The sequence below is a fragment of the Belonocnema kinseyi genome, chromosome 4, assembly GCF_010883055.1.
Source record: "Belonocnema kinseyi isolate 2016_QV_RU_SX_M_011 chromosome 4, B_treatae_v1, whole genome shotgun sequence".
Classification (NCBI taxonomy): Eukaryota; Metazoa; Arthropoda; class Insecta; order Hymenoptera; family Cynipidae; genus Belonocnema; species Belonocnema kinseyi.
In genome coordinates, this window is record NC_046660.1 from 51,434,933 (window position 1) to 51,462,796 (window position 27,864).

Consider the following 27,864-nt stretch of genomic DNA (forward strand, 5'->3'; position numbering starts at 1 on the left):
TTTAATGATCTTTTTACTGAAAGTATATTGCATCAATTTTCAAGAAAATTGTTAACTTTTCCGAATAATTTGTAAAATATTGGAAAATCTTTAACTGTAGATAGTTCAGTGGATAGTACATATTGAATGGTAAGATTTATTGGCATAAGAAAATTGATTTCGAAAGCTTTAATCTAGATTTCAACATCACAAATCAATACCATGTCTAGCTTCGGCCTGTTATCCTCCTCGATGTAAATCTTTGAAGCTTCGTTGACTCAATATTGAGAGCTTTAATTGAAATTTGATTGTCAAGATAAAGTTGATCAAATATTTAAAAATGTCAGGATCTGCATTCTATTTAATGAGTGAAAAATCAAAAACTCTGAATCATTTGACGTTAAATTGAATGGAAAAAAGTATTTCAAATCATCATAAAACATTTTTTGTTTATTTACATTAATTATAAAAAGTGTCCAAATAAGAATTTTCGGTATTAAGAAGTAAGCTCTTATCTTATAATTATATCTTTTTTTTAATGAAAATCATTGAATATAAACAACCTGCTATGTTTAGTATATCCAAATAACAACCAGATCTCCTTTTCGAGACTTAAAATACAAAAATTTCATCATTGTTATTTTTTGTAGCAGAATTAATTGAACAAGTAACTACAAAAATCAAATTCTAATGCTTTTGATTTTTTCACATCTTTAGTTTCTGTACAATATGTAGGGAAGCGGACTGGGATTGAATATCCTTTCAAAAAATCTAGGAAATTTAAAGAAATTAAACAAATTTAATGGTATTGCAAAGAATTTTCCAAACTTCATAAAGATTTTATAGGATTTAACAGATTTTTGTTTATTTTTCAATGATTCCAAGGGACATTTCGTGATATTTATATCAATTTCAAAAAATTTCACAAAGATTAAGGGTTTACATACTATTTAAAAAACGCCATGTCGTTTTAAACGATTTCCTTGACGTTCGAAAGATTTAGAAGGATTTCACATAGGATTTATAAGATTCTAGAATATTTTACAATATTCAAAAAGGTTTAAGTAAATTTTCAACAAGTGCAAAATATTTAAAGGGATTATTAAAGAATGTCAATAGAACAGAATTTTTGAGGATTACAATAATCTTGAAGGTATTTCAAACCTTTTCCATACGTTATTTCAATAAAATTCACAGAATCACAAAAGATTTGATAAGACTTTAAATATTTAAAAAGCTTCAGAAAATATCAAAAGTTCTTCGGAAAATTTCAAAATGTTTTAAATGATTTGAAATATTTCCGGGTGTTACAGAAGGCTCTAAGGACTTTTAAAAATAATTGAATAAATTTAAGGAATTTGAAGGGATTTTAAATATTTTAGGATATTGTAAATTATTCCAACACTCTTCACGCGAACTCAAAAGATTTTAAGGGATTTGGAATATTTGAGAGAATTTTAAAAGACGTTTAGAAATATGTAATTAATTTCAATACTTCAAAGAGATTTAATTCATATTTAATTATTAATAGAGCACATGCATTTTTGAAACAATATTAAAACTTCAAATAAAAAAGGTACATTTTCAACAAAAATGGAATAGTTAAAAAATTTTATTTTTTAATAAAAAAAAAAACAAAAAAAACGAATTTTCAACAAACTAGTTAATTTTTTATTCAAAGAAATAGAATTTAAACTAAAATGAGGAATATTTAAGTAAAAAAACAACTTTTAAGGAAGTAGTGTAACTTGGGACGGAATCGTTGAATTTTTAAGATAAAATGACGAATTTTCAGCCAAAATGGAAGACTTTTTAAAAAAATAGTACAATTTTCAACAAAATAATTTAAATTTGAACCAAATAATACCGTTTTTGACCCAAAAAGATGAATCTTCAACCGGAGATTAAATAAAAGATTTTTCAACTTAAGAGAAGGAATTTTTAATAAATTTCAATGAAATTAAAGGATTCCAAAAGATTCGAAATATTTTAAGGTATTTTGAAAGATTACAAAAAATATTAATTAGATTTCAATGATTAAAGAAATCTCACAGGATTTTAAGCCAAAAAACGATCTTTCTACAAAATATTTAATATTTTGACCAAAAAATATTTTAATTTTTAATCAAAGCTAGTTGAATTTAACTAAAATAGATGAATTTTCAACAAACTGCCGCAGTAAGCAGATGCATTTTGAACCAAGAAGATACATTTTTTAGGAAAGACTAATGTTTAATAAAATGCATGAATTTTCAAACAAATAATCAAACTTTGAGATAAAAAAGGTATATTTCCAACCAAAAAATGAATAGTTTAGAAACTTTATTTTCAACCAAAAGCAAAAGGGAATCTTCAAAAAAAAAAGGTTAACTTTTGAACTAAAGAAAAAAAATTATAACTAAAATTACAAAACTTTAAAAAAACAAAACAAAAATATGTTTTTAGAAAGTACTACAATTTTAGAGGCAGTCATTGGATTTGGTACCAAACTGTTGAATTTTTAAGACAAAAAGACGAATTTTTAGATAAAAAGGTCGAATTTTTTCAAAAATTGTTATATTAACAATTAGAAAATTTTAATAATTTAGAAATATAAAAAAAAACTTCATTCGATTCAGTAAGTTTGAAAATAGCTTCGAAAAACGCAGGGGAATTAAAAAAGATTTGATTAAATGTCTAAGAATCTCAGGGTGAGTTTAACAGAATTTAGGATCAAATAAATAAAAACTTTGTAAAAAGTCAAAATATCTATTAAATTAAATATAATTGAGTAAATTTAAAAGAATTTAAGCAAATTAAATAAACTCATTCGAAAGAATCTTATAAAACTCATGGTGAATTAAAAAAATCAAAGTAGTAACTAATGATTACAAAATAATTCAAGTTAAATTTGAAAGAATTCCAATGAATTTGAAAAGACTTTTCTCTAATAATATCAGTTATATTTCCCCGTTCTAATTGATTTCCTTGAAAATCATCATTTTAAAAATTCGGTATTTTTATGTAAAAAATTATTAAAAGTTCAAAATTAAAATAGTCACAATCACAGTCTTAAAAATGAAGGAAAATTTTATTTTAATGTATATTCAAAAGAATTAAAACTTGAAAATTAAAAGTTAATATATTAAAAAGAAATTTTTTATAAAAATCTCTCAAACAGAGAAGAAAAATTAACCTCACGTGGAATATTGATCAATCAATTTATTTTTTTTGTTTTAAAATAAGCTAAAACTATCGAAAAATAATTGATGGAGTATTCAAAGTCAAGGCTTCAACTCTAACACAAAACCTCTCAAGGCACTACCAAATTTTTGAAAAAATTCCATTCCAGTCCTTAGAGAGAAAAATTTAACTGATATAAAATATAAAAGTAAATCTAAAAAAAAGTAGAAAAAGTGAAAAAAATTAGAACAAATTCAGCATAAAATTTTTAATGAATATAATATTACGAAGTTACTCATTGGTATATAAGAGGAATTAATCAACATACTTTTTTTTATATGGCATCTTCCTCAGAATACTGTTAGTTATAAGCAACGAGTGTATCATTTTAAATTAATTAAATTATTTTTATACTTAATTACTTATTAAACTGATATTTTTTAATTCTGAAAAATATATAAAAAATGAATATTGACCAATGTAATACATTTATAAAATTTCTTCTACTTAAAACATTCTTTTTATAAAAATTAAAATTAAAAAGATTTTCTTTCAAGAAATTGGGGCAAAATTTATTTCGCCTCAACCAGAAGAACTCTCAAAATATTCACATGAATCTCTGCAGATTGGAACGAATCATGAGCTGATGATTCACCATTAAAAATTAGATTTCCAAGTCACCTCACTATTTGGCTCATTAAAGACAAATAAAAAAGAGGTGAAAACGATAAACTTTTATTTTCAAAATTATTATAATCAAGAAAACCGTGAGTTTTATATGAGGAAAAAAATATTGGAAATATAATAAAAGTAAGGAAATCCCTTAAAAGCAGGTCGCCCGAAATACGAAAGATTTCGTGGAACGAACTTATGTCACTTGTTGCAACTACCGACGGCGATACGTGGAAAAACCTTCCACGTGGAACCCACGTAATTCATAACTTTTTTATGTAAGAAGCTACCCGAAAGAATCTATTAGAATAATAAAGAAAAAAAAATTAGATACCCACTTATTGTTGCTAAATTATTTCATGAATAAAAACTTTTATTTCTTTAGACGGGAAAATACCAAGAGTTATTACATTCATTTGATGTAAATAAGAGTAATTTAAATACGAAATGTTGTAATTTATTTGATTCTACTATTAAAAACTAGGAAAATTTTCAACAAAATAGTTGAATTTGCATCATAAAAAAGATTTTCTACCAAAGAAGATGAATGTCAACAAAAAAGAGTTATATTGTTAACCTAACAGTTGGGCTGAAAACCAAATAATTGAACTTTAAGCAAAATTGAAGAATTTAAAAGAAAATAGTTGAACTTTTAATAAAAAAAGATGATTATAAAAATAGTTGAATTTTTTTCCCCGCAAAGATTAATTTTCAATCAAATGTTGGAATTTTGAACAATAAAAAAATTCAACCAAAAGGAGTTAAATTTACAAGGCAAAAGACGTATTTTTTAGGATACAGTTGTATTTGCAACAGAAAAGTTTATTTTCAACTAAGAAAGCTGACTTTTATACCATAGAAGGTGATTTTTTTCACCAAAAGACGACATTTCAACTAGAAAAAGAACAACATTTTTGAAAGCAAAAATGGAATCGTCAAATTCTTAGTTTAAAAAATCAGTTTTTCATTTTTTCAACTTATGGATTTCAACTCAGAAAGTCGAAAATTGAACCAAATAGCTCAATATTGAAACAGAAAGATTAATTTTCAACAAACAAGATTAATTTTCCAACTATGAAGACGATTTTTTCAACAAAATAAATAATTTTTTATTATATAGATACATTTTAAAATTCTAAGCAATAAGTTTGTAACCAAAAATAGTATAGTTAAATTTTTCGATACAGAAATTAGTTTTTAACCTAAAAACTAAAAACGAATTTTCAACCAAATGGTTGAATTTTTAATAAAAAAGATGAATTTACCACAAAGAAGATTAATGCTATAACAAAAGAAAGATGAATTTTCAACAAAATACATCAGCTTTCAACGAAGCTTTTGAATTTTAAGAACAGAAAGATAAATTATCTTTAAAACAGTCGAACTTTAAAACCGATAATACGATATTGAAACCAAAAATTGAATTTTCTATTAAATAGTTTATTTTTTAACCAAATAGATAGATTTTCAAGAAGAAATATTATTTTTGAACAAAAAAGTTAATTTTACAGCAAAAGAGATAAATTTTCAACTAAAATGATAAATCTTAAAATAAAAAATGAAAAATAGTTTAACTTAAACCAAGCGGTTCATTTATAAAAAAAAGAAGAATTCTTAACAAAACAATTAGTAGTTGATATTTCTACCAAAAACGATTTTATTTGAAATAAAAATCAGTCAGATTTAACTAAAAAAGTTGGATTTTCAATAAAATAGTTGAATCCTGAAAGAAAGCAGATTATTTTTCACCCAAAAACTTGCATTCTTAAGAAAAAAGGACAAGCTTTGAAGCAATTATATTAATTTTGTTCAAAAAAAGACGATTTTTTAACCAAATAGTGGAATTTTAAACTAAAGAAGATTAATTTTCACATTACAAATATTAATTGTAAACAAAAAAATGCAACAGTTAAATTTTTGGTTCTAAAAATTAATTATAAAAAAACAATTCTCTACAAAATAGTTAAATTTTCAGGCAAAGAGATGAATTACTAACTAAAATGATTAGTTTTCACAAAAAAATTAATTTTCAACAAAAGAGTTTAACATTATACCAAAAAGTTTAGTTTTTAGTCAAGAAGATTAATTTCATAAAATAAAAATATAATAGTCACTACCATATTATTATAAAATTGAATGTGATAATGTTAAGATTACTTAAAAGATACTAATCTTCTTTAAAATATAATTTCAAAAATAATAATATTATTGCCAATCTAAATCTTGTTAAAATTATAATGATTTTTGTTTTAAAGTATCAATTTTTTATTTGAAACGCCAGCCGCCTAAAATTATTTGAAAATTATCGATCTTTAAAGTACCATGATTTTTTAAAAAATTATTTATGTTTGAAGATCATTTGTTTTTTAATGTTCTATTAATATCATTTTCTAAAGATAGTTGTGAAAAATCGAAAAGATTTATGAACATTTGAATAATTTCAAATAAAAATTTCTATAAAAAAGGCCATTTTCAATCAAATAATTAAGTAATAAAAGCTTTTAATTTTTAGTGAAAAACATTTATATTCGTTGAAGAAAGAGGAATTTTTAAGAAAATAGTTTTATCCTCAACCAAAAAGGTTTTATTTAAAAAAAAAATATGAATTTTCAACCAAAGAGGTGAATTATAACTAAAATTTCTAACAAGGTAGAAGACCACACGAATAATTTTATACTAAAAGAAATAAATTTTTAAATACCTTTAACATAACTTAAATTATTCTAAAACTTTTGGAAAAATATTTCAAGATTAAAAAAATTGCCTTCAAATCTTTCAGATGTCTTTCCACATTTTTTTAATTTGCTTGGAACCGTTCAAAATGCTTAAAAAGCTTCGAATTCTTTTCAATACCTTCAAAGTTTACATTTTGTTTGAAGTATTGTATGAGTACTTAAAATATTTTAATCATATTAAAAATTAAATGTTATAAGAACAAAAGTGTCTCAATTAAGTGTGAAATATATTTGTTCTCTTTCGCGAGACTGTTGCAGCAATCATGTCAGATTTTACTTTTTCAATTTTTTAAAAAGAATTGTAGGAAAATTGGATTTTTTTGGATCACAGATTTTTAAGCTCTTAATAATTGCTCTATTAATGACTGCGAGTTTCTTATAATTCTTGGAAAATTAATCCCAGGTTTAAAAAACGGGAAAATGATAAAAATTCTCAAATATAAGGGTTATACAAATTTAAAAAAAAATAGAGGGAAAACGGGAAATTGAGGAAAAACTGCGTGATCCCTGGTATTTCAAAATTAAAATTTTCCATCATGTTCGTTAATACTGAAATTCTCGGCAAGACGATCTAGAACGTGAAGAATTCCTCGAATTTCCGAACTCGAAGCTGATTTAGTGGTTAGTACTTGAATTGCTCATTATACTGCGGCTTAATGGTGTAATAATAATAATAATAATAATAATAATAATAATAATAATAATAATAATCATTTCGAATTCAGACTACAAATTAAGATTTAAAATTAATCCAGTATATCATAAACGATTTGAAAATACAGTGTATAATTTAAAATTTTAATTGCAATTATAGCTATTTAACACTAAATATACTTAATTACTTACACTAAGCTATGTTACACTAATTACCCTTTCTTCTTAAAAAACTCGGTTGATTTTCCAATATTTTGTTATGGATTTTATAGAAAATGTTCTATGATTTGAGAAGGTTGTATATGATTCAAAGAACTATCCTTATTATATAAAGGAAAATCCAGTAAATTCAATTATGAATGACACAATTTTTTTCACTGACTGAGAATTCTTTAAAATTGTTAGACTATAACCTGATTTCGTACTTTTGATATTTGTTAACACAAAAAATATTTCAAAATACATTTTCAAGGTATTTCCGCATGAAATATTAATCAAGGTAGAATTAAACTCAAATATTTGAATTTGATTTGAATTTTCTATAAGGCTCCATCGGAGTAACTACAAGTAACTAAGTTACTAAAAAGTAACGTTATTTGTAACTTTTAGGGTAATTTATTTACTATTTTGAAAAGTAACTTATAACGTAATTTAGTTACGATTTTTACATTAACATGAAAAGTTAATTTTAGTTACTTTGAAGTTACTTTGTGTTTTTGTATATTACATATCTTCTATTAAGAGAGGATTATGGGTCAGCAGCTGCGGGCAGAAAATCAATCTCTATTCGTTAAGGATTCAGCTAATTTCTTAAAAATTCGTATTTTTTGGTTGAATGCAAACGTAATTGATTTAAAATTAAGGTCTTTCATGGAAAATTCAAGAAATTTAAAAAAAATTCAACTACTTTATATGATTTAAAAATAACCTTCTTTGTTAAAAATTAATATTTTCGGTTTGAAAATGCAACAATTTTGTAAAATGTTCTTACTTCCAGGCTTGAAAATATAACAGTTCAGTAGTAATTTTATTCTTCCTCCTAATTTATTTCGGTTGCCAATTCAACTATCATGTTTAAAAATCATTTCGTTTTTGTCTGAATTCAACTGTGTTTAATTTTAATCAGAACCTTTTTTGGTTGAAATAACATTAACTGTTATATGTTTCGTTGAGAATTCATATATTTTGGTTAAAATGTCATGCCTCTTTATTAAAAATGGCTTTTTATTTTTTAAAATTTATTATTATTTTATTATTTTTTCATATTTTATTATTATCATTATTTTTAAAAATTTTGTTTAAAAAAATATTTGGTTGAAAAGTACCTTTTTTTGAAAATTCGTATTTTCGGCTTAAAAATGGAAATGCTTTGTAGAAAAGTCGATGTTTTTTTTTCAAAATTTAACAATTTAGTTGACAATTTTTCTTTCATGATTCAAAGTTTTCTTTCTCGATTAAAAATTTATTTCTTTTGTTAAAAAAATCTTTTTTTGTCAAAAAATAAACTATTTTAGTAGAAAATTATCTCAGTTTGGTTAAAAATTCAATTATTTGTTTGGAAATTTATGTCTAAATTAGTTTTTTAACTATAAATCTAACCATTATATTTTCCTTTGAATATTTAATTAAAGAACTTGAATTTAACTGAACATGAAGCCGTCCTATCATTTTCTGTAAGTTTAGCTTTTTTAGTTGAAAATTTATAGATTTTTTTTTTTAAATTTCGCTTCTTTTGGTAAAAAATTAAACTTCTTAATTGAATATTGAACTAACATGTTTAAAATTCCATTAAAAATGAAAATATTTAGTTGAAAATTCTTGTATTTTTAAAGATTATTCTTTTTTGTAGAAAATTAATGTTTTTGAATGAAAATTCATCTTTTTGCTCGAAACGGCTATTTCGTTGAAAATTTATTTTATTTTGTTAGAAACCTATTTCTGCAATTCAAAGTTCAACTATTTTTTTGTTTAAAGTTGATCTTTTTTTGTTAAACATTGATCTATGTGTTCTATGTAACTGAAAATTTGTATTTTTTTGCAGTAGAAAATTAACCTGTTTAGTTTCAAATTCAACTAAATGGTAGAGAAAGCATATTTTTGGGTTTAAGACTTAAAAACTTAACATTTTGGATCGGATTTTTTTTTGGTTGAAAAATAATTTTTGATTGAAAATTTAACTCTTCTCTTAATTTTTTCTCTTTATTTTGGTTCAATTTAATAATTTTTCATTGAATATTAAAATATTTTTTGATAGAAATATCAGACATTACACTTCTTGTCGAGAATTCATTTTTTCAATAACTGATTTTTTTGACACTTATTTTTTATTGAAAAATACTGATTTATTAAATAATAAAATTCTATTGAATAATAAAAAACTTTTTTAATTCCAGGTTAAGAAACACCTTGGACAACTGGAAACCTGATTTCTGCCCTCTGATCGTAATGTCTACCCGGCGATTTAAAAAACTTTCTGGTAATGATTAGGAGGGTGATTAACGAGCTTCTAGCTTCGCTAAAGGAAACCTTTTTTTTAACTGTCGGAGAGAAATAATTGAGTTGAGAAAAATTCTATTAAAAATCTAAAAGCGAGTCGACTTTTACTATGTGTGAAATAAGTTTATTATAAACAAAGTTTATTATGAATAACAATGCTTCCTTTAAAAATATGCAGGCCTCACAGACCGGTCTCCTTATTCCCTATTGTATTGTACGATTTGTTCGGAGCTTTCAAGAGTCAGAAATTTTGAGGATAAATAGCAAAAATTAGGAAATTTTACGAGATTCCAAAGAGGATCTATATTGTTTTTGACATCTTTTAAAGATTTATAGTAATTTATAACATTTTCGACCATTCGAATGATTTAAAAATCATTCTTTTTCTTGAATTTCGACAGATAGCGAACGACTTGGTTTTACAAGATCTAGAAAGTTTTAAGATATTTTAAAAGATTTTACAGGACTTTATCAGATTTCCAAGCATTTAAATGATTTTAAGGAATTTTAGAGCTCTCGACTTATTTTTCTATATTTTTTAGGATTTCAGAAAATATCATCCCAGGGATGAACGGGATTTAATAATATTTGAGTAAATTAAAAAAAATTTATTCACAAGAACTGAAGTATTTTGTAGTATTTCAAAGGATTTCACACATCTTAGGGAATATTAAAAAAATTCCAAGGAATTTTTGTATTAATTTTTTTATTTGAAGGGATTTCAAAATGTTTGAAATATTTTAGGATAACGAATTTTCTAGAATTTCGGAAGATAGCAAACGATTTTCTAGGATCTAGAAGTTTTAATGATATTTTAAAATATTTTACAGATTTGAAAACGATTTTCTCGAATTTTGGAAAATAGCGAACGACTGGCTTTCACAAGATCTAGAAGGTTTTAAGATATTTTAAAAGATTCCATAGGACTACGTTTTTCAGGATTTCAGAAAATATCTCCCTAGAATTTGACGGGATTTAATCATATTTTAGCTCATTTTAAAGAATTTATTTACGAGAAGTGAAGTATTCTGTAGGATTTCAAAGGGTTTCAAACATTCTAGGGCATTCTAAAAGATTTCAATTAATTTTTTAATTTAAAGGCAATTCAAAATGATTAAAATATTTAAGATAACGATTTTTCTAGAATTTTAAAAGATAATAACGATTTACGGGATCTGGAAGTTTTTAAGATATTTCAAAAGATTTTACAGGATTTTATCAGATTTCGAAACAGTTAAATGATTTTCAGGGATTCTAAAGTTCTCTATGCATCTTAATATATTTTCCAGGGTTTTATAAAATATCATCCTAGAATTTCATGGTTTAAAAAAATATTATAGTAGATTTAAAAGAATTTATGCACTAGAAGTAAGGTATTTTATAGGATTTTAAAATACTTGAAGGATTTTAAACTTATATTTATTAATTTACAAGGATTTTAAAACTCTTGAAACATTTAAGGAAAAACTATTTCCTCGAATTTTGGAAGATAGTGAACGATTTGATTTTACAAAATCTGAAAGGTTTTAAAATATTTTAAAAGATTTAACGGGACTTTATCAGATTTCCAAGCATTTCAATGATTTTAAGGAATTTTAAGTCTCTCCATGTATTTTACTACGTTTTACAAGATTTCAGAAGATATCATCATATAATTTAACGGGGTTTAATAATATTTTAGCGGATTTCAAACAATTTATTCACAAAAAGTGAAGTGTTTTGTAGGATTTCAAAGGATTTGAAACATTTAAGGGAATTTTAAAAGATTCCAAGGAATTTTTGTATTGATTTATTAATTTGAAGGGATTTTAAAATGCTCGAAATATTTTAGGATAACGAATTTTCTAGAATTTTGGAAGATAGCGAACGATTTTACAGGATCGAGAAGGTTTTATGATACGCTGTTAAAAATGCTTGGAATTCTACAACATGTCTAACAGAATTCTACAATACAAGTGTGAGGTAAAATTGCAACCATGATATTAAAATGACGGACTTCACAAAATTTATTGAATTCACGAAATTCATAACATTCATAGAATTCACAGAATTCATGGTATTCACAACATTCACAGAATTCACAGAATTCATGAAACTTAAGGAATTTTTGAAGTTCACAGAAGTCACGTAATTCGTAGGAATCATGAAATTCAAGAAACTCACGAAATTTATGGAATTCACGAAATAAATGGAAAGCAAGGATTTGAAGAAATTCATAAAAATCACGGAATTCGTGGAATTCATATGAATAAAAGAAGTCGAGAAGTTTATGACATTTATCAAATTTGCGGAATTAATGGAATTAAAGGTGTCCAAAGAATTCAAGGAATCCACGAACACATGGAATTCATTGGATTCGCGAAATTCATGAAATTTAATGCATTGAAGGAATTAATGGAATTCATTGAATTGAAGGAATTTGCGGAATTCATTGAATTCATTTAACTTTAGGAATTCGAAAAATTCACGGAAATGAAGGAATTCACGAAATCCTCAAAATTTATGGAATTTACGGCATTCACGGTATATGCTTAATTTATAGAACTCACGGAATTTACGGAATATGCTTCATTTACAGAATTCACGATATTTACGCAATTCACGGAATTCATGGAATTTAAGGAATTCTCGGGATTGACTGTAATCAAGGATTTCAATAAAGTCACGGAATTTATATAACAGCCGGAATAAATGCAATTCGCGGAATTTACGGAATTCAAGAAATAACGGAATTCGCAGAATTAAAAAAAGAATTCACGGAATTCAACAATTCCGTGAATTTCATGAAATCCACGAATTCCGTGACTTCCATGAATTCCATGTATTCCATGAATTCCACGAATTCCTTGTATTCCTTAAATTCCGTAAATTCTCTTTATTCCGTGAATTCCTTTAATTAATCGATTCCTTGAATTTCGTGGATTCAATTAATTGCATCTGTGAATTCCACGAATTCCTTTAATTTAATGAATTCCTTTAATTAAATAAATACGAGCATTATACAATATGCATTAACAAAAGTTTTAGCTCTGTAAGAAAATTTCTTTTTTCCAGGAACAAATATTCTCGGAAATGATTTATGTACATTTTTTGTTGTTGTAATTTTTCGCTTCAACAGGTGTCGAGATATTCAGCTTACATTTCAATACATTTAAGGTAGCATACCAATACCAGAATTTTGAAACTACGACATTCTGTATTGCAGCATTTAAAGCTGTCTATTTATATTAATATAATTTTCAGAATTTTAGAATTTACTTACGATAAATAAGGCCTTTTATAGGATTTTGAAAGATTTTAGATATTGTGGGGCATTTAAAAAGATTTTAAAGAATTTTTGTATTATTTTTATCAATTTTATGCGATTTCGAAACTTATTTAATATTACAGGATACAGAATTTTCTAGAATTTCAGAAGATAACGAACGATTTTACAGGATTTAGAAGTTTTTAAGGTATTTCTAAAAATTTCGCTGGATTTTATGAGATTTACGTGGGTTTTAATGATTGTAAGAGGGTTTTAAAGCTATAAATGTATTCTACTACATTTTTCAGGATTTCAGAAAACATCAATTCTCCTCTAATTTTTTTTAATTCATCCTGAATTATTTTTAATTCTTTGCAATTTGTTTAATTCACTTAAGTTGTTTTAAGTTTACACAATTTCTACTTAATTCAATAGATTTTTTCGAATTCTTAAAACTTTTTACGTAATTGGTTCTGAGTATCATTTGATAAAATAATCGAAGGATTTAACACATTTTAAGGTATTTTTTCATATTCTTTGACATTTTCCAAACCTTTAAAAAATGTAAAGGAATTTCAAAATAGTTTAAGAGATGTAAAATATTTTAGGTCATTTTCAAAGATAACAGAGAAATTTTTTATCGATTTCAGTAATTTAATGGGATTTCAAGGAATTTAAAATATTTTAGGAAATTAAAAAGATTCTAAGACTTTGTAAGAGATTTAAAGAATTGCCACTGATTTCCAAGGGTGTACATAATTTGAAGAGATTTTAAGTGGCATGGGTTAATTAATTCACAAGAACTGAGGAATTTTGTAGGGGTTTGAAGATTTAAAAAGATTTTTCAATTATTTTTAGAAATTCATTTGGAGTTTGCCCTGAATTCTGACTTATTCAATCAACTTTTTTCGTAATTTTTAATCTTCTTTAATTCACTTTATTGTTTTTTAATTAAGTTTGATTTTCTTAGGAACTTAATCGAATTCTTCTCGTTCTTCTTAAATTTCCTCTAAATTAACTTTTTCAAAGTTACTTTTCTGGTAAGAAATTTGTAGGATTTCAAAAATTTAATGAGATTTGAAATTATTTTTTTGATTTTTTAAAAATTCATCTGTATAACTTTTATAAATTCCATCGAATTCTTCTCGTTTACCAACAATTCTTCAAAATTCATTCTAATTTTACGGAAATTAATGTACGGATATTTATAGTACTGAAAAGAACAAACAATTTATCCTTATGACTTTTTTTCGATAAAAAGAAAATTCTCAGAGTTATAGCGTTTTCAAAATTTTTTTAATTAACCGAAAATCAAAATTTGAAGCCAAAAAACGCACGATATAAAAAAAAAGTCAAGATAAGAAAAACATTTCTTTTTTAAAGCTCTACAAGATTATCATAACCAATTTTTGGATCTTCTTCAAAAATCGAAAATTCAAATTTTGATTGCACACAAAATAATGGAAAATTATAAATTCCATTTTGGGGATAAAGTATGTAGGATACGAAAAAAGATAAATTAAAAAAATGGTTATCCCAAAAAAGATCTATAATCTGGTTAAGAATCACTTCTTGATAGGACGCGTACTTTTTGTTTTATTCGTGAAAACTAACGTTGAAAAAAAATGAAATAAAAAAAATGTGTGAAAAAACGACGAAAGTTACGAGAAAAAATCCAACAAAGCCTATTTACAAATTTCTATCGGAAATCGAGCGCGCAGCGCGAGTGTCATGATGAGAATGTGTACCTCAAAGCCTACAGAGCTTTGAGAAACTTAATCTTCGAATATACTTAATTAATTAGACAATTCAGAATATGAAGACGCATATAAATACTGCCATCCAAAAGAGATCTTTTTGATAAAGTTTTTTTTAAGAATTCCAAATGCAAAGAATAAATATCCGAGCGCGAGTTGTAATTATGTTCAAGCGCGAAGCGCGAGGTAACCCATTATCGAGCGCGAAGCGCGACATTCAACCGTCGCGCACCCTAGGCGCGCTCAAACTTGCGAGCGAAGCGAACCGCGCGCGTAGTGCGCGATGAGAATGTGCCCGCACAGCGGGCAGATTTTTTTTATTAAAAAGATTCTTACAAATTGATTTGATTTTTTAAAAATTTAACTTGAATTGTTTTGAAGTCTCATCAATTTATCCTGAATTAGTGCGAAATTTGCACTAAAAAAGTGCACTTTAAGCGTGACGAAAAGTGCCCTTTAGTAATAATGCGAATTTAAAAATAATCAGAGTTCCTTCATTATATTTGAGCATATATTTTTTTGCTCTACATTCATATAAAAATTATTTATCAAGTGAAAGCAACCGAGCTAACTTTACTTAGAGAGAAATCGATTTTTGATTAATGTCAATTACAAGAAAGCAGGTTCTTTGTTTAAATGCTTCTACGATTTTAAGTGAGAAAAATTCAATCATTTTTAACTCTATTTTTCCACGTTCATATCCATCTAATCTTAATTGAAAATTATCGGTTTTTAATCAATTTTAATTATAAGGATTCAAGTTAATTATATTTTAATTCCTCCTATTTTTCATTTGACGAAATTAAATTATCATTTAGCTTAAACGTTTAGGATTTGGACCCATCCGAAGGGAATTAAAAGTTATCAATTTGAAAGAGATGTAAAACTTAAAATTTAGGAATTTTGAAATTAATGATATTGTGAATAGAGGAGGTTTAGAATTAATTAAATTAACAAAATAGTCCATTTAACTTGGACGTCTTGCAAATAAAGAGAATAATTAAAAATTCAGCGAAAAGGGGTTTAAATAAAGTTTAATCTCATAAATTAATTCTGAAAGTAACTTCAGTTCAAAGGGTTATATGAAAGATCTCCAATCCTTTGAAAATGTTACCAATTAAAAATTAATAATCTTCCGAATTAAAGAACTTTTTAGATACTGAAATAAGTTATTTAAATAATTAATATCAAAATCCAAAAATGTAAACAATTAACGTGGGATGCAAGAAATTAAACTTTAAAAAATGCATTAAAATTGATTTTCATTCCAGATTTAAGCGGAAGTTTTCGGTCAGAGTATTTCGTCAGAGTCCCGCTAAATGTCCATTAATTTATTAATATTTATTCTAAAAGGTTTGATAACAATGTGTTATATTTATTCAAAAAGATTAATAAAAAATTGACTCTGTTTAGAGAAGGACCTAAATAAATTTCATTTTGATCCCAACATGTCAAACTTCTCGAATCTTCACATTAATCTCTCTAAAAGAAGATAAAAAATCTCACGGTGGCCATTTCAATCGAGGGAAAATATTCCAGGTCATTTCCCGGTTATATGAATTTTTCACGGTTATTGAAATTAACAAAATTCGAACACATTCAGAAGTTTGTAATTTGAACGCTCAATAATAATTTACACGTATAAAATGGCAGATTTTAACACTTTAGGTTAAATTTTTTACACTAAATTCAATTAAACTAAAAATAAAATTTTGTTGAATTTTATAAATTGAATAAAAGTTTGATGATTTTTGATTCAAAAATATATAACAATCATCTTCAATTATTTAAATTAAAACTTATGTCTTATTAAAAAATTGGAAATCAATATTTCTTCTTTTCCAACTGTATAAAAATCTTAAAATTGAAGAATTTCCCTCTTCTACTTTAATACAAAAGCAAAAAATGTTGAAATTGCCTCAATAAAAATATTTAGGATTAAAGAAATGACCGGGCTCCAATTTAAAAAGATATTCAAAGTAAATAGTTTCTTCTTACAACTCAATACAAATCTTAAAAAGAAAAAGTAGCTTTTACAATGTAGAAAAAAAATTAACGAAATTTGGTCTCTTCAAAGGCTATGCAAATCTTAAAAATAAAAAATTTCCCTCCTCCCATTCAGGAACATTTAAAAAAAAAATTACCTCCCTTTCGACTTCATAAAAAAATTAAAAATAATAGATTTTTCTCTCATAAATCAGAAGAAAACCTGAAGATCAAAAATGTTTCCCTCCAAAATTTCCTTCCTCCCTACTCAATCAAAATGTTAAAACGAAGCAATTACTGAGAAAAAATCTGAAAAATATAAACTTTCACTTTACAAATTCAACAAAAATCAAAATCCAAACTTACCTCTTTGCAAATTCAATAAAATTATTAGAAAATAACACACGCTTTAAATTAATTGAAAAGGTAAGAAAAAATTACTCTTCCAATTCAGAAAAAAATTAAATATAAAAATTTCTTCCCTTTTGTTCAAAATTCGATTTGTGAAATTTATACTATTTTTTAACGTAATTTCTTTTAGTTAAATTGCTTTAATTTTAAGTCGTTTCATTTTAACACATGTTCAATTGTTATTTATATATCCAAATTCAACACTTTAACTTCAAAAAATGTTTCTAATTAAAAACAGTCAAATGTAAATAGGATTTGAAAATTAAAAAAGCAATATATTATGAATCTATTTTTAGAAATTATTTAAAATCAAAAATAGTTTACAATGTTTCAACAAGACGTTTAAATTTGTTTAACTATTAAGGTTTTCAAATTGAAAAAATTTAATCTGAATGTTAAAATCCATAAATAATTTAATTTCAACAGATTCAGAATCATTATTATTTAATTTATATTTACAGCTGACCAACTTACAATGCTTTTTGTCCAATTGTTTAAATACAAACGCTTTTAATTTTTAGTTGTTCAAGTCTTTAAAAATTTGTGATATTTCAAGTGATTGGATAGATTTTCCTTCTAAAAATGAGTAAAATCACTGGATAAAAAATGAATTCACTGTCATTTTTGGGTTTTTACAAAAATGTTAAAAATATCCATTTTTCCTCTTGTAATTGAGAAAAAATTGAAAAAAAATCAATTCTCCTCTCAACTCAATGAAACTGTTTTAAAAAAATGACCTTTTCCAATTCAGAAAAAATGAAACATTTTCATTCCTTTCAAACTAAATAAATTTGTAAAAAAATTATCTTCCCTTAATTCAGAAAAAATATTGAAAGTAAACAGTTTCTCCTTCGACCTAATAAAAATGCTTTAAAAAATTCCTCTTTTGCTTAAAAGAAAAATAAATAACAAAAATTTCGTCTCCTCCATCTCGATCAAAATATTAAGAATAGAAGATTACCCTATTTCATTTCATAAAAATATTTAAAATCCTCCTCCCCCTTTTACCTACATGAAATAAAAAAACGGTCCTCTTTCAATTCAGATAACTATTGGTCCTTTGAAACTCTATAAAAACCTTGAAAATAATTAATAATAATTACTCTTTTATAAATTCTGAAAAAAGATTGAACATAAATGTTTCCTCCCTTTAATTCAAGAAATAAGAAAAAAAGTGAATGAACCAAATTTTGTCCCTCCTATCTCTAACAGAATCTTAAAATTTAAAAAATGTTTCTCTTCCAATTTGGAAAAAAATTTAAACTTTCCTCCTTTCCTACTCAATACAAATTAAAAAACTAAAAGAATTACCCCCCTCCAATTCAGAAAAAAGACTGAAAAAAGTCCCACCCCTCAATTTAATAAAAATAAAATGAATAAAAATTGTTCAAAGTAAGAAATTTCCTTGTGAAAATTCAGAAAAAAGTAAAATAAAAAATTGTGCCCTTCATCTTAATAAAAATGTTAGGAATAAAAAAGTTATTCTTTTTCCAATTCAAGAAATATACAAAATAAAAATTTCCTACTTTACGACGTGATAAAAATCTTAATAATATGAAATGTCCTCCTGCCAATTCAACAAAAATGCCCTCATTTCAAACTCAATAAAAATTTTAAAAATACTAAATTTGTCAGCTTTCAACTCAATAAAAATATTTAAAAAAGCACAGAAAAGATCCACTTCCATTTCCAGAAAAGTGAAGTACTAAAATTTCTTTCCTTTACTTTGAGATTAAAATTGTGAAACTGAAAAGTTTTTTCCTACATACATCCTTTTAAGTTGAATTATTTTAATTTTAAGGTCGTTCCAAAGCTATTTCAAACAATTCAGCTTTAAATTGTTTAGCTTTAAATATATGCTTTTAAGTTAAATCTCAACGTTAAAAAATCTTGAATTGATTAATTTTTAACAGATTCAAAAACAGCTGGATTCCTCCCTGAATTCTTTTTAATTCACACCGAATTCTTTTTAATTCATTAAATTTTTTTAAATTCCATTCTTCTAAGCTCAGTTCAAAGTTACTGCAATTCCATGAAGTTTACGGAAATCAATGGCTTTTTTTATTTTCAAATTTATTTCTAATTAATTTGAATTCTTTTAATTTAACTTGAATTGCTTTGAAGGCTCATGAATTTATCCTGAATTTGTACGAATTTTGCTTGAAAATAGTACCCAATGAGCGCGGTGAAAAGAAAAAATTGAGTCCCTATATTTTATCCTAAAGTGAACGATTCAATTAACCAAAGAAGTTATAACTTGAATATAAAATTAAAAAGCTGGAATCGAACTTTCTTTCAATTGCATTATATCAAATGATACGAAATTTGTGATATTTCAAGTGATTAAATAAAAATGTCTTCTAAAAATTGATAAAATTCCCGATCAAAAAATAAAATCACTCTCATTTCCCGGTTTCCCGGTCCAGTAGCCACCCTGAACACATATTTGATCCTCAAGCCGATTTTTGCCACAATCACCGATCAAACCTTGCATCCAGAAGGTTCGCACTTGGAAAACACTATAGAGGCGAGAAGTAATCACTGCTTTTGATTTACGGTGCGGCAGAGCGTGGTGATAACAAAAGGAGGGTAGGAGAGAGATAGCAAAATAGGAAAGAGAGAGGAAGGGAGAGAGAGAGAGAGTTAGAAGATCGGAGGGGAAATGAGGTAGGTTTCGTGTTCGTGAATGAACGAGTGGCCGATTCATCGACTCGTGGCGCGCGAGACTCTGAATCACGGCCCGCCGAGGGGTTGGAATTGAAAATCGAAATTTCAACCCCTAAAATCCCGATTCTTGGGTAATAGGACATAATTTTTAAAATAAATTTAAAACACGATTTTGAAGCAATATGATAAAAAAAATGAGAAAAACGATAATCGACGAGGGTTACACTAACCTGTTAGTCCGCAGAGTCCGGAAACTGTGGAGCAACTGAGGTGGCGGCGACGAGCGACTATCCACGTCGGCTCCACCGCCTCCTTCTTCGCCGCCTCCACCGCCTCCACCTCCTCATGGGGTCCTTTTCCTTCGCAACACAGGGTGCTCTTTGATTTTTTTTTCTCTTCAACCCAGGTACCCCAGCCTCAATTCCGGTCTATACAACTACTATCCCAGGAATTTTCTTTTTTCATCCTTATCAGTTTTTTTTCTTTCTCTCTCATGTTTGCTTTTCTATATCTGGTGTAAATTCAGCTTCTCTGTCGGATGCTGTGCTGAATTTTCCCTGGAAACCTTCCCCCAAACTGAATCGTACCGGGAGGCTGCACCCCCGCACGACCAGTGTCGTAGGGAATGACGCATGTCCCTGATGCACGGAAAGGAAAATGACTCTGCGGAACCAGAGATGTCCCGGTCAAAGTCCGGTCGATTGACCGAAAATTCAGTCTTGAGTGTTTCCGGCTTGAGAGCAGGTTCGAGGAAAGATGGATGATCCTTTGATTCTGTTATTGATCATTGTTTAAGTGGGTTATTGAGTTTCTTAACTAGCGATTTCTTCAGAGGGTCCTCTTGGGGGAAGATCATCTTTTCTGCAAACAAAGAGCGTTGCTAATAGAAAAACTATTTAAGCGGATCTTTAAAGAGTTTTTGGATAAATTTTAATATCAAAGAAATATTTAGTGCTAAAGAAATGATTAAATGGAATCCTAATAAGGTCCAAAACAGAGCCCCACTAAAGTACTACCGTTCTGACGAAGAAACTGTACAACTGGATTTTTATAAAAAATTAGTTTTCTGTATTGTCGGATTCGTTATGAAAATAAGAATTTAACTATACTGATTATTATTAAAAATTATTATTAAATATCGAAATGATTAGGTCTTGATTAAGACATCTGCGTTGATTTTCGAAAAAACCTAATAAAAAACAATACATTTGCACAAAACGTATCTAAACGAATTTCAGGATTTGGGGTCTCCGCCCTCAAGTCCTGCTAAAAACACATCAGCGCAGCTGTGTCTTTTTTATAAGGCTTTCAACATGATTAGAATAATTCATAATAGTCCTCAAAAGTTTCTTTGTAGCATTACAATTGAATTCAAAAAATATATTTTAAAAAAAACTTCTCATCATTGGACAAGTCGATTACAAATGTACAAACTTGTCATAGTTTAAACTCTTTGCAGATGTAAAAAAGTTTGTTTTCAATTTTCTTGGGGCGAAGTTTATACAAGTAAATAATCTTCGACAGAAAAAAAAGGAAAAATTTTTTTTCCTCGAAATGTAAGTTTTCAAAAAATAAACAACAAAAAAAGCAATTTTGTTAAAGTTATCAAAGAAAAAGTTTTTCGTTTTTTATACTCTTTTTAAGAAAATAAAGAAACACTTACATATTATCCAATTTTAAAAATACATTTTTTCGATATTTTACGGGTCCTTTTAAACTGAATCTAATTATTTATACAAAATTTGTAAGTCTTTCAAATTTAAAAAAATGCCTTAAAACATTTAAATCATTTTTTATTGACTGTGGAAACATTTTTGAAATTTAAAACATTCTTAAAATTACTCTTTCAAAATATAAAACTTAATTTTCCCAGCAAACTTCAGAACTTTTTTTTAAATAATTCAAATTCTTAAAATACCCCTTTTTTATAGTATTCGAGTAAGCTATGCATTAAAAGCTAAATAATTTTAAAACTGCGTTATATGTTAAGTGAGAGTGATCCTACGTCCGCACAGTAAGACTTTTGGTCTAAAACAGAGGGTAAACAGGATTGAATACTATTTCTCAAAATGATAATCCTAAGCCGGCACTCCTTGGTTTTAATTCGACACATAATTTTTCAGCTCAAATGCAAGAAAAATTCAGGTTATGTATGTTTTAGAAGAAAATGGCCAATTTTAAGATCATTTACAATAAAAAAACATGCAGAATATTCTCAATGAAAAAACACGGAAAATAAAAAAACACCTAACAGAGATAAGCAGAATGCACGCACAACACAACCAAACTAAAAAAAAAAGAAACAACAAGAGACGAGTGACATGGAATTGGAACACACCAAGATAAAATAACACACAAATGACAACAGAAGCAACAAAAAAGGTGCCGACTCAGGACCACCTGTTTGGTGCCCACTCAGGACCATTATGATTGTTTACACATTTCATGCTATTAGGCACACGAAACAAATCCGAATGAAAAAATCGGCCTTCTCAGGCGAAAGTACATGGGACACAGAAGTCAACGCACGTAATCGATTAGACTTTTTAAAATATTTATACACCTGTAGCTGCTTCACAAGAATGGAAGAAAATGGAATTCCGTTTGCACGAAAAATGTATACCCAGCTCACGCTGTCAAGCAAAAACTAAAGTGGCAGTCATCAGCGTAAATTACGTCTATGTTTCCCAACCTGCCATACGACAAAATGGTTAAGCTGGCACTATTTCTGAGTAATACGGGGGTGCCGGCTTCACCCACAGTGCCGACTGAGGACCAGTATTCTCTACTTATTTGGTCAAAAATGGTTTCTTTTTAATTACATTTAAAAAAGAAGATACTTTGTCGATGATTCTACAATGTAACGGATCCTTTAAAAAAGTTTCATTTATTTATTTATTTTTTTATAATTATTCATAAGATTTATGTACAAACAAACGACTGTTGATGTAGGACTAAAGTGCCAAAATAGTTGAACATATGCCACACTAATGAATAACTCTATAGTAAAAAAATGAGCACAAAAATCTTTTATCACATTTTTTGAGTTTTTTACAAAAACTAATTCATAAGGATTATGTCCCAAAAAATGCTGCTGAGACAGGGCGAATTTTGAAATTTTGTGGTACTCTAATTTTTAAGTACCAACAAAATTCAAACTACGTTCTGCTGATTGAGAATTTTTGAGGATACAGTCCTCCTGCATGAGTTTTGTAATTTTCAAATTCCTAAATTATTTTCAAAGGATTTATTGAAAAATAGTATTAAAAAGTATTTCTGAATTTGAAAATAAAAGTTCAAAATTCGTCATGTCCAGAAAAACTTGTTTAAAAGTAAATTCCATGTACACTTGTAAGAATGAAAGAATACCTTCAATTTCTTTTGCACATACATTCTACAACTAAAGGTCAAAGCATCGACAATAGTAATTTGGTGATTGTGAATTCTCTATTGTTAAAGCACCTTTGGCTTTAACGAACACATTCTCATCATGTATCTCGTGCTTCGCACTCGAGTTCACCCCTGAAATTGTATAACATTTCCATAAATGTATATTATTATGTTTCATAACATCTAGCATTTGTTGTTTTTTCATAAACTGAATTTGCTCATTTCCAATGTTATTTGTATGATTTCAACTTTATACATACGGTGTAGGATATAGATAGATTATATAGATTTTTAAAGAGTTTTTGTTTCATTCATCTTGAAGTCTTTAAAACTCACCCTAAATTCGGAGGTATGTGATCAAATTTGTTTAAATTCTCTTTAATTTTTTCCCAAATAATTTTTTAAAATATTATATTTATTTTTGAAGATATTCTCTTAAAACTATTCAACTTCTACGTTTTTCAATTTTTTAAGAATGGTTGCGCATCAGATTCCTCAATTCAGAAAGTCTGCTTTTAATACTTTACATTATAATTTGTTTATTTTTTATGTTTTGAATTCGAAAATATAAATGAAAAAGAAGCCTTTTTTAATACTCAGGAAAAGGCTGATAAATTTTGGTATGCTAAAAGTTAAAAAAGCTGTCATATGAAAAAAATTTACGAAGGAAATTTTGTAGCTACGTTTTGGAATATACGCGTTATTAAACATCTTAATTTGTCTTGTGTCGTTTTTTCACACATTCAGTTCCATTATTTTTATTTTTATTTTTTACGAATAAAACGAAAAGCGCAAGTTTTATCAAAAAATTATTCGAAAACAATTTTTAAACCTTTTAGGGTTAAACAACTTTTGTGAATTCATTCTCTCATATCTTGCGTCATTTTAACAAAAAATTTACTTTTTATTCATAATGTTATTTCTCACGATTGAAATAGAAACAACCAATAATATGAAAAGGAAACCATCAATAACAATTTTTTTGCTCTACATTGGGTGAAAAAATGTTATCTATTTACTTTTTCTTAGATTGTGCCGTGTGTCGAAAAATGTAATTATTCTATTTTTAATATTTTTTATAAATAAAAAAACTACGTGCCCTATAAAAAACCGATTAATAACAAATTTGTAGATATTTTTTGGTCGACCAATTTTTGTCTTGTCATTTTTTTCCTATCTTGCATAATTTGACCGCAAAATGCAATCTTTGATTTTTGATTATTTTTTGTGCAGTCGAAATTAAAATTTTGAATTTTTCGAAAAAATTCAAAAAGTTGTGATGATAATCTTGTAGGGCTACCGAAAATTAACATTTTTATTCTCTAATCTTGTTTTCATATCGTGCGTTATTTGGCTTAAAATGTACATCTTCGTGTGTTTTTTGGTATTTTGCAAATGCAAAATGCGCTCACTTTTTGAATTTTGATCCAAAATGGCTGACTACCAACCTTGTAATTTAGCTTAGGACACTAAAAGAATGTGCAAAAGGCCAATCTAGTAGATTAATTTTTTCAAAAGGTATCGTGCTCACAGCCAGACCGACATAAAGACAGACAGACATACAGACACATTCGTAAAAGCCTGTTATTTAAATTCAAGGGGTCTCAAAACGTGAACTTTTTGACTAAAAGTGGGGTGGAGGGTAAAATTTTTCACAAATCTAAGACCTTTTCTGATGAGAATTTAAAAATGATTTAATTTGTCAGGAATAATTTTCTGATATTTCTGATTTTGGTTTTAATTGTAAAAAATAGCATTAAGAACATAAAAAAATTAAATTTTTTAAAACCCAACACACAAGACGAAAATTAAATTGAAACAAAAAAGTTGCAATCAGAATGTGCCCACGCAGCGGGCAGATTTTTTTTTCTGTTAATGATGTTTTTCATGATTAAAGCCAAAACTATGCATCCTATCAAAAAGTGATTGACAACAAATTTGTGGATCTTTTTCAAATGCACCATTTTTATATACTCATTTTTTACCGTATTTTGCATAGTTTGGCCGAAAAATGTAACTTTTGGATTTTTCATTATTATCTATGCCGTCAAAATTAAAATTTTTGATTTTACAAAAAAATTTAAAAAGTTGTTATGATAATCTTGTAGGGTAATCAAAAAAGCAACTTTTTTTTGACTTTTTTCATACCGTGTGTTATTTGGCTTAAAATGTTCATTTTCGTATCTTTTTCGGAATTTTGTAAATGCCATAACTCTAGTAATTTTTGGTTTTATGATAAAAGTAATTTAAATTAATTATTCGACTTATTGAATACTATAAACATCTGTACAGAATATTTATTAATTTTGAAAAAAGTGGTCTCAAAAATATTTAAAATGTGCTCACTTTTTGAGTTTTTATCAGAAATGTCTGGCTAACGAATTTAACCTTTAGTTTAGGACACTAAAAGAGTGTACCAAAGGCCAATCTAATAGAATAATTTTTTAAAAGTCATCGTGCTCACAGACAGACAACCATAGAGAAACATTCGTGAAAACCTGTTTTTCGGATTCAGGGAGTCTTGAAACGTAGACATTTGACAAAAACTGGGCGTGGGGTCCAATTTTACACCAATCTAATACCTTCTCTGATGAGAATGTTATACATACTGAGAAAGGACGTATTGATTAGGAGTCCAAAAATTTGGTAAAAAAATATTTTCTAAAATATTAGTATACCTAGGCTAGTTATTTTGCGAGCTAAACGGCAAGAGACCAAAGACGGTTTTCATCTGCTTATACTACAAAATTAAACGAAGCTTTGAAAATTCATACGAAAGATAAAATGTGGGTCTTTTGCCCAACTTTCAAATAAAGTATACAGAAATCGACTTTAATTATTTATTTAATAATATAAATCAAATATTTATAAAAAAATACATTTTTTCAATTTGGACCTGTTTGTGAAAATATTTTAATTTTTTATTTTAAAGAGTAGACTAAACGTATTTCTTGATCTGGTAAAAATTTGGGAGTGGGTAGTCAAATAATTTTGAAGCAATAAATTTTGAATATGTAAAATTTAAAACAGGTCGAAATTGAAAAAAATCTATTTGTTTCTAAATATTTGATTTGTATTATTAAAGAAATAATAAAAGTGGATTTTAGTATACTTTATTCGAAAGTTGAGAAAAAGGTCCACATTATATCCTGCGTATGAATTTTAATATCTTTGTTTAATATTGCAGTAAAAGCAATTGGAAAAAGGTGCTTTTTTATGAACATAACATTTTGTGTTTAATTTTCTTAAAAACTTTGTGTCATATTAAAATTAGAACATTCGTATAGAATATAATGGAGTGTTAAGGAAGAAAAAAAGTATTTTACGTGAAAAGAAATGTTGGTGGCAAATATTCTGTGGAATAATGCCCCACCTACATTATATAAAGTAATAAGAGCATGAATAATTTTTTTTAATTTCCTTCTTCTCATGGTTAAGTTTGTTTTTAATTACTGCAATACAATAATAGATGTTTAAAAAAATATCACTTTTATTTTTTAGACTGGCTTTTGCGTAAGATTGCACGTTCAAGAGCACGTTCAAGAGCACGCACGTCAATATTCCATATGTAGGGGTCGTTTCGTTTCGTTGGGGTGGATTAGGATAGTAATGGTTTTAAAATGTATACTTTATCGGCACGTTTCAGTTTTCAATCAATTTATAATTTTGTTTGAAAGATAAATTCGGTCTTTTGTATTTGCAGCCTTTAGAGATTATTTTTTTTCGATATTCTATCATAGTATATCACGACCTAAAAGCAACAAAAAATAAAGAAGCTAGTACTAAAAGAGATAAAAACCACCTGGGATGCACACGTAATCCTTTTTTATCACAGGGGGATTATTATTGTATGCAAAAGGATTTCCTTTCAGTTGTAGCAAAATATTATTGCGTCATAGAGAGAAAAGTAATTCGAGTTCATGATTTTCCGACCCAATTTTTCTTGTCACAAGATCTAAGCAGTCAAAAACAACTATAAATGTAATTTTTTTTGCACTTTTAAGAAATTTTTTCATTTTTTTAAATGAACAATTTCGTTTCCTAACATGTTTTTCCATATCTAATATAGATTTCCTGGAAAACGGAATTTTAGATTTTTTAAAGGAATTTTCGATGGCAGATAGACAGGCAGACAGGCAGACACACACCTTCTTGAAAATTACGTTTTCTTACTGAGGGAGTCTCAAAACGTCGAGATTAGATGTAAACCGGCGAAGTCAAATTTTACATAAAACTAATACCTTCTCATCAGACAGAGATTGTGAAGCACGCGTTTGAAAAAATTCCATAATTTAAAAAAAATCCCTGACATTTGCAGGGAGAGAGATGGTTGCGACTCTCCCAGCGAAAGGGGCGCAGTGCGCGGGTACTCAGTCGAGTATATTGCGCAATATTATGCATTCCAATTGAAAACGGTTCAGGCCGCCCTGATTGTTTAACTTTGAATCAACTTGATTTCTGTTCAAGGAAACCCCCGAACCCTAGAATTGAAGTGAGAGTTTGGTGCGTATAAACATTTCCAAACATTTTAAGGTTTCCAGGTACAGCGCATATCCTGAAAATTTATCATTAGGGATTATAAAATTGTTAATGTTTTTAATATTACGAAATACAAATCCAGGGAGGTGAACGTGCAACTTGCCTGCGTGCATTTACTCTTAGAGATCTTCCTTAATTATGTAATTGCTCATTCTTGTATGTAATTTCT

At 27.1% G+C, this 27,864-nt stretch overlaps 1 protein-coding gene across 1 annotated transcript in view; it reads right to left on the minus strand.

Annotated features, from left to right (window-relative positions):
* Positions 1–20,016, minus strand: part of LOC117171837 — a 126,189-nt gene extending 106,173 nt beyond the window's left edge. The window contains exon 1 of the mRNA XM_033359470.1: positions 19,997–20,016. The gene's annotated coding sequence lies outside the window, so the exon portion shown is untranslated. The remainder of the gene's footprint in view (positions 1–19,996) is intronic.
* Positions 20,017–27,864: the final 7,848 nt, after the last annotated feature.